This window comes from Mastomys coucha, unplaced genomic scaffold, assembly GCF_008632895.1.
Source record: "Mastomys coucha isolate ucsf_1 unplaced genomic scaffold, UCSF_Mcou_1 pScaffold3, whole genome shotgun sequence".
In the NCBI taxonomy this organism is placed as follows: Eukaryota; Metazoa; Chordata; class Mammalia; order Rodentia; family Muridae; genus Mastomys; species Mastomys coucha.
In genome coordinates, this window is record NW_022196909.1 from 58960280 (window position 1) to 58968924 (window position 8645).

The following is an 8645-nucleotide window of genomic DNA, read 5'->3' on the forward strand; positions in this document are numbered from 1 at the left end:
ACTGAGTGGGCCAGAGAAGCTGAGGAAGGATCATGGGAAGAGTGAGACTTGGCTTGGGTCTCAAGAGATGAAAAATAAATCCTGCACAGGGCATGTGGGACATGGGAAACCAAAGGCAGAGGAGATACACATCATTAAAGCATAATAAGTATAATGTATTTAAAGCAGGAGTTCATTGTGGCTCACAATTGGAGGGTGTAGTTCATCATAACGAAGGCGGCAGGACAGTAAAGCATGAGAAAGCTGTTCACATTGTAGCCACAGTCAGAAAGCAGAGGCTGATGCTGCATGCTGTGCTCCGTTCATTTTCTCCTCAGCCTAGGGGGTGGTGCCACCCACATCTAAGATGACTGGTCTGGGCTCAGTTAACTGAGTCTAGAATCTCCCTCACAGTCATGCTTGATTTATTGGCGATTCTAGATCCCGCCAAATTTACAATCAACATTAAACATTATATCCTTCATAGGGAATCTTATGAGATAACAATTTCATAAACATCAATATCATTCATAATGTTTGCATACATGTGTCTTAGTTTGATATCGACAAGAACCCTACATTTGAAATGGCTTCAGCACCTATTATTATCCTGTTTTGAAATGGGAAAAAATTGAAATTCATATCTTATACACATCTAGAAATTGGGAGTACAACAGCTGGAGCTAACTCAAGTCCTGATGGATGCTTCGTAAGAAGGAGCTGGTGAGTGCTCCTGCCTCTTTGCTGTGGTGCTCCCCAGCTTCATCATCTTCAGGTTGCTCCTCTGACATGGTCCTCCCACTCCCACTCCACACTTTGGCAGCCAAAGACCCAAAAAGTTTCAATGTCTGTCGTTTAATGCTTAATCTCAAATCAAAGTGCTCGTTTGGGTCGGCAATGGATATGAAAAGGAAAGTCAAGGTGTTACAGTTCTTGGATAAATATCTGGGCAGAGAACTCTCATTAGCTATAAAACATAGCAAGCAGTCTGTCTCTCGTCTCTCAGGACTCATCCAAAGCTGTTCCACTGCCTATAATCACAATTCACCACCATTCAGTCCATCAATAACTCTGCTCCGCACAGTGTTTCTCTGCCTTGGTTTCCACTACAGTGTCCCTAATGAGCCTTTCTAAAGACTCAGGAAATTCTAATGATACAATGACTATACACTGTGGCGATGAGCCATTGTACCACCTAAGGTTTTCTTCACACTCATTGCACCAAAAATCAATTTTCATCACTTAGGAGCATTGCTACCCATTGAGAATATATGATGCAGAGCACTTCCTCCATGTGAGATGACTTGAGGAAATGAGCAGGCCCCCAGAACAGCACAAAGTGGACCTTGTGTGCCAATCTCCACCCTCCCTCCTCCCCATAGAACTGACAGAACCCAGAAGCCCTGGGCTAACTTCAGTCTAAACCACCATGGGTACTTTCAAGGCCTTTTTCTCTGCACCACTTCAGGAGTGCTCAGCTGCATTTCTGTCCAGCCATCATCTGCGAGGGCTCTCCATTCAGAAAAGCTGGCAAAGCCCTCAGCCTGTGTGGAAACAATTGGGAAGCAGGCGTTCACCACACATTTGTGGCATAAAAAACAATTTTGCTAAAAGAAAAGGAAAAAACCAAAACAGTGTTTATAATGAAACACAAGACTGAATGGAACAAATTCCATAAAATAAAATAAAATAAAATAAAATAAAATAAAATGGTGGTTTTCTTCAGTCATTTCTACTGAAAACCCATTCGGTAGCATTTAAATAGCCAATCCTGCTCAAGATGGCACTTCGGTCTCTTTAACAAGGGAAAGAATTTGAAGCTGAAAAGCCAACTGCTACTTCATCACTTTAATGGAAATCCCCCTGATCTACTCTATCATGGCACATAGATTGAGCCTCAAAAAAGTAAAAACAAGACTCCAAAGGAAGGAATTGTCTGGGAAAGCCATTTCACTGCACGTTAGCACCTCAGGACATGTTATTTCAGTGCTTCTGGGGGGAACAGAGGGAGAAAATTAAACACGTGCCACCGTCCTTCATTTAGCAAATATTTATTGAGTGCTACTCTATGCCAGGCACCATGAGAAATGCGCTTTTTTTTTTTTAAGTTCATTAGGGGAAGATTTGAACCTTCTCTAGGGTTCACAGCCAGTCTGGACTTGCACATTACATTTAGGTTCTAACTGTACACTGGGAAATTATTATGAAGGGGACAGAGACGGGGATGCTAGACCCACCTTCCTGTCTTGCTCCTGGGACAGTTACCTAAAGTTTCTATGACTCAGTATTCCCATTTATAGAGTTGGGGAACTAGGGACTGGAGGCAGGATTAGGTTAAGAGGGCTTGAGTTCTGTTCCCTGCACCCAAGTCAGGCTGCTCCTTACTTCCTGGAATCCCAGCTCCAGGGGTTATGTCTCTCTCTTCTGGTCTCCATGAGTATTGAAATCACCTGAGCATTGAAATCACCTACATGCAACACACTCAAACACCCATGCACACATGCACCCACAGAGGCATGTGATTGTGTGCACAATGAAGTGTTTTTAAATAAATAAAAAATAGAATCCATTGCTAACTTTCTGGTCCTACTCAAAAGTTATTAATTCAAACTCTCTGGAAATGAGAAGCAGTACAGTTACTTTCTGTAAGCTACTACAGTGGTTTTCCAGCTCTGTCTCCTGTTAGAAAGGCTAAAGATCAAACCCTCCAGAGGGCTACATCTACAAACAACATGGCTCCCTTGCTCCTGACAATTAGCGAAACCGGCTGTGTAAAGAGGAGGAAAACATCTCGCTTTCATACTTCAGGTTCCTATCCTACCACATTCACACCTTCCTTCCTCCTTTTTCTTCTGCATCTGTTTCCTGGTTCCCTTTCTCACTTGCCTGAATGGTCTGGTGCCCACCATACTTTCTTCAGTTTTTGATAGCACAATGGCTACATTCGTCTGCATCCAGAAGAGAGCTCATCTGTGCTCTCGGCGAGGATGGCTGATCACAGCGAAATGAAGGAATCCACTCTACATACATTACTAAGGAGTTAAAATAGGGTGGGCAGGAGGCGAGGTGTCATATCCATCTTTGGTCTAGTTCTGTAGGGACACTGTTAGTTACCCAAGCAGAGCAGTTCCAAGCTGCAGACAGAGGAGTCTGGGGTGGATATCCCCTAAAGGCAGTAAGAGTGTTGAGGACAAGCCCTGCAGTGCGGCAGGCTTCCTCACCATATGTATGTGCTCTGTACACCTGGCGTCCTCTGCAAAAGCAGATTTACTTCCTCGGGATTTAACTAAAAATGCCAAGAAACATGAAACAGACCAAGAAATCTTCTGGTCAGAAACTGCTACTCAGTCTCAGCTCCAGATACATCAGGAGCATTTCTTACTTGATGTTTCTCAATGTCTGAATGTTACTGGTTATAAAATAATAATAAAATGATAATAATATATTATATTGCATATAATATATTAATGTATATTATATTCATATAAGAATATTATAATGATAAATAAAAGAATGGAAATGGAAATTTTGCTAAATTAAAATAGCCTCCTAAATATTTCCATACACTGGAAACCCGAGGTACCTCTATAATTTCCAATCGATACTGGGACCTTAAATTTCCTGAATTATGACCAAAACACAAAATGTCTTCAAATATTGTTTTTTACACCTTCCTACAGAAGAAGTATATTTTCCTTTATGAAAGCAACAGTGGATCATATCTCTTCAGTGTCTTTCTTTTGGCCTTCAATTCTCAAACTCAGGAGGGATAAGAACCCTAATTCAACTTCACAGGCAAACGTCACTGTGCTTAGCACTCTGCCGGGAAAATGGATTAATGACTGACCAGATGCTATGGAGAAGCCCCAGGTGAAAGCTTTTTCTGCAGTGTTTCTCTTTCATAAACTTCCCTCCTTTCTTATTCTCTCAAGTGTACTTTCCCATCACACAAAGACTTGATCTATAACAAGCTCAAGGAGCTTTGTAGCCATGCCTCTGTACCATTTCTACCATGGCAAAATGCTACCCTGCCCTGTTCTCCATAAGCTGCTAGCTAGGTGATGTTGGAACATCTTTCTAAAGAGCCTCCTTTTTTGAGTGTCTCATCTAGGAACATAAAACTTGCCCACAGTCTCAGCAGATCGAAAGTGGTTTATTCAGACCATATCCACTTAAACTGCTTTTTAGTATCTGTGTCGAGAGAACCAGATATTTACGGGTAGCAGATATGTACCAAGAGAGTCCCCCCAACACCATTCACTAAACTTGATCCACTTTACCAAACCAGTTTGTAGTTTATACACAATGTTTACTCAAATGTTTATGTGAAAGAAACAGTGGAGTAGAACCTATCATGATTTGCCTATAACTGAAACTATTTCCAGACTGTGAAACTTTCGGTTTTAACACTAGGAGAGTCCCAGGCAACTGGGGAGGGGTTGGCTACCCTAGAAATACCCACATGAGATTGCTAAGCCAGCAGTAGCTCTTTCACATGGTGCCCTCTGCCCCTTTGGTTAGCTCTTCCTCAGCTGAGCCTTGAAAGCTTCATTGCACTCTGTTCTACTCCTCAGACCTTCCTTTGCCATCAAAACTTGCATTTATCACAGTGTGATAAAAAAAAACAAACATAAAATAAAACAAACACACACACACACAGTACAGGGCAGCCAAAGGCAAAGGGTCCCATCTCCCACCTGCCACCAGGTGGCTGAGTGACCTTGTGCAGCTAGTTCCACCTCTGGAGGTCTTACACAGAGAAGAACTGGTCTAAAGTATTCTTTCTCACCCTTGGTACAAAAGACATTTGGAGCCGATGTGCTTGGAATCCGGTGTGTCCTCCACAAGCTCATGCCTCCAACGCTGGGAGGCCGGAGTGTCTTTAGAAAGTAGAGGATGGCTAAAAGAGTATGGGTGAGCCTTTGAAGGTCATTCCTGATGCTGGTCCAACCTTCTCACATGCTTGGGCCCACATCTTCCTCAGCATCATAGCTGACATCTCTCTGGTCCTTTGGGACAAGCTAAGTCTGCCCCCACTTCAGTTTTCCTGTCAGGTATTTGTTCATGGTGTCATGAAAGTAACTAGCGTAGGTTGCCCATTGATTCTTTGTATGTGTGAGCTGTCCTACACTATGCACATGCACAGAAGCACCTTGGGCCTCTTCTTACTAGAAACTCGGGATGGTAACAGCCAAGCATGTCTCTAGACATGATCAAATGTCCCCAAGGGGGGGCTAGCATCATCCCTGATTGAGAACCGGTCAAAACTGTTTTCCGAGTCACTTCCAGTTCTGAAGTGTCTGACTGAACTGATCCCTCGCAAACTATGACTCATTCATATTTTCCCTCAGCTTCCCATTTTCAAATTATTACCTTTTGGGGTGGAAAAACAAGTCTTAAAAAAAGCCTTGCTGAAAATCAAAAGCACATTTTTTTTTGTTGATAGGGTTGAATAATTTACATTTCTTTTTCTTCCATCCCTCTCCAGGATCATACAGAACTGGACTCATTTAAAAAAACCAATGGAGTGTTATTTAAATCATAAGAAATTTTTGAAATTTCAACCCAGCAGCAAGTAGTATGGGTTTAAACAGAAGCAACTACAGTAAAAAGAGGGCCACCTTTCAAAATTTCACCTCATCTTAGAGTCATCAAGACCTGTGACAAGAGGCCTGTCTTGAGATTATCCTAAGGGACAAGCTTCCTGGGGGAAAAAAAAATCCAAAAACACTTCCAGGAGCACATGAATTTTCCACAAATATGCTAAACACTTCATTGCAGAACAAGACATGGTCAGTAGCTACAAATTTCTGGCCCGTCCTAACTGTGGTTTCTGGTGGCTCTCCCCCAGTTATTCAGTGAAGGTTGAGCTGGTTCATAATGCTGCCTGTCAGCTATAGTGGTCTCTCCCAGTCCTTCACAAAGAAAAAGAAGGAAGAAGATTATTGTGATCTGGATAAATGTTCCTCAAAGGCCCATGAGGAGAGCCTTGACCTCCTTTCTGTTGCACTTTGGGTAGGGGGTGGAACTTTTAGGAAGTAAGATCTAGTTATATCATTGGGGGGTGTGAGTCTCTTTGTTTCTCTCCCTTCTCTCTTCCTTTATCACCTCTCTCTTATTCCCTTCCTCTTCCACTCTGTCACTGCTGGGGAGTCGGAGACAGCCAAGCCACAGGTGTCTCTGAGAAGTGTAACAAGCAATTCCCACTCTGACTCATTGACCTGATTCTCCTCAAAGCCCCCACCATGCTGCCTGTAGTACTGGGGCCCGATTCTCCTCAGAACCTTGCCATACTGTTTTCTGTCAGTCCTTGGAATTAACTCTCCTAATAAACTTTTAACCCCTGACAGTTCACCTCAGTGTCTCCCCTGAGCTGCCTACCTGAGTCCTTTCACTTTACAACCTAGGAAGAAAAAATGCTAGATATTGCGGTTGGTTCAATACTTTGTCCCAGTTCTCAAGGTGTTTCCAGTCTAGGCAAATGAAGCTGGAGGAAGTGGTTTCAATGTTGGAATTCAACGTTAGACATGTTCCATGTGAATGGCTTCATCTTAAAGACAAGTGAACTGAGGAAACTCCCTTGGGGTTCATGACCCCAGCCTCTCTGGTAAATGACAGAGCATCATTAAAGCAAAGGAAATGCAGACTGAAAATAAATTTCACCTCCTCCATTAATGATTAAATCTTCTCAGGCTTTGAAACTTAATTTTCTCAACTCTCATAAACCATAGATTTGGCCCTATTGTCAAAAAATATACATTAACAGGAAATACTCCCATAATAAGTATCACAAACTACCTCAGGTCAAACTGAAATTATAAGATAGGCTAATTATAAAAGTTTTTGAGTTGTTATTATATTGTTCACTTTTCTCTTTCTAGCAGTTGTGGTTTCTGGGCAGAATTGACGTAATCCAGGCCTTTCCATAGTTGGAAAGTCAGCTAGATTCATTCCTAATGACTAGAGTTATCAGCATTTTCTCAAGAGCAGTAGCACCAATTAACCCTATCCATGGGTATCTTAGAGTGCTATAACAAAGTACCACAAAAGGATGCCTTACTAGTAATAAAAACTTACTTCTCACAGTGACTGGTGGAAATTGCTTTCTGCTTTATAGATAGTGTCTACACATGTGTCTACTACATCCTGTGGTGGATGAACTTGCTCTCTGTGGAATCCTTTTGTAAGGGCAAGCTTCCCATCCATGATGTTTCATCATGTCCTGGTCACTTTCCAAGGACTCCCACATCCCTAATCCTGTTGTGTCATAGGTTAGGATAGCTGAGAGAAATAGACATTTAGCAAAGGGAAACTGCTCACTCTCTTCAAGAATTTGTTTCAAAGTTTCCTAATCTTATCTCTTTTGACTATTTTCCTATGTTTTTCTCACATTTATGTCCCTAATGGCTTCTTGCAATGTGGCTTGTTGAATGCCTTCAAGTACCTATTTAGGGCTAGAGATGCAGCTCATTGGTAGCATTCTTACCGAGCATACAGGAACACATGGATGGGTTCCATCTTCAGTGGTGCTCACAACACACAGAAACAACTTGTCAGACATGGGACAGGATCACCCATAGGGCCCTAGTCCCTGTATCTTTCTAACATGGATGTTGCCATGATATCAAGACCAATAACCTGAGCTCAGTGCCACCTTCAGTTCCCAACTGAGCCTAGCCAGGTGAGTCTTGCTCTGTAAAACCCCTCCTTAGGTATCAAACTCTCCAGAGACAAAGAAGACAAGACGGCAGAAGAAAGGTTAATCCAGGTCAAAGGGCAACAGGAGCCCCGGCTTCACAGCCCATCTGACACTGCAGTGTCATCTAGAGTGTGTGCTTGGATCCGGGTCACCTCCCAAACTTCGGGAGGCAGTCACATACCTTCAAATCCCTTCAAATCCTAATTATCTGTCATCCCGTGGCTAGTTAGGAAAGCTGGCATGCTGCCACCACCACCTCCTCACCTTCCTCCCTTCCCTCCTCCCCTTCTCCTGGCATATATGCATTGCACATGGTAATTTCTTCCATAAAAAGTTTTTCCTCAAGTGTCTACATACTTCGGCCATAAGAAGGCACACTTCTCTTTCTGCTTCCTGTGATTCCCATCCCCATCTTTGTCTTCCCTCTCTCCCTCCCTCTTTTTCCATAGGGCTTGCTAAAAGGCTAACAGATCCTTCCCAGAAGCCAAGCAGAAGTCATTACCAGAAGCAGCGCCTCTAAACAGAGGGGAATGTTTAGGTAAGCACTGTAAAGGGCGGGGAAATAAAGAGACCACAATTCAAAGCACAAGTCACCCTAGATGAGCGCACACATGTTTGGGGCTAAGTTTATGAGAAAGGGACAGGATGGACTGTGCTGGCGAATCCTCCGGCTTGTGTTTTCTTAGTGCCAGGAGTGATTTATTTTCTGGTAAACAGTTTTGCTCAAGGAAGGCATCCAATTACTACAAACTTTGTTTAGTATAAAAACTAACTGCATAGAAAAATATTGCCTTAGCAAGGTTTAACTGGTTGTTAATCCAAACATGCGGCCAAGCCCAGATTCCAGGGCTCAAAATACCCTCATGATTTTCAGCAGCATCCCAGTGTTCCGAGATCAATAATCATCACCAGTAATCACGCATGCTGCAGACCTAGTGTACAGAAAAGACGGCATTTCCAGAAATAT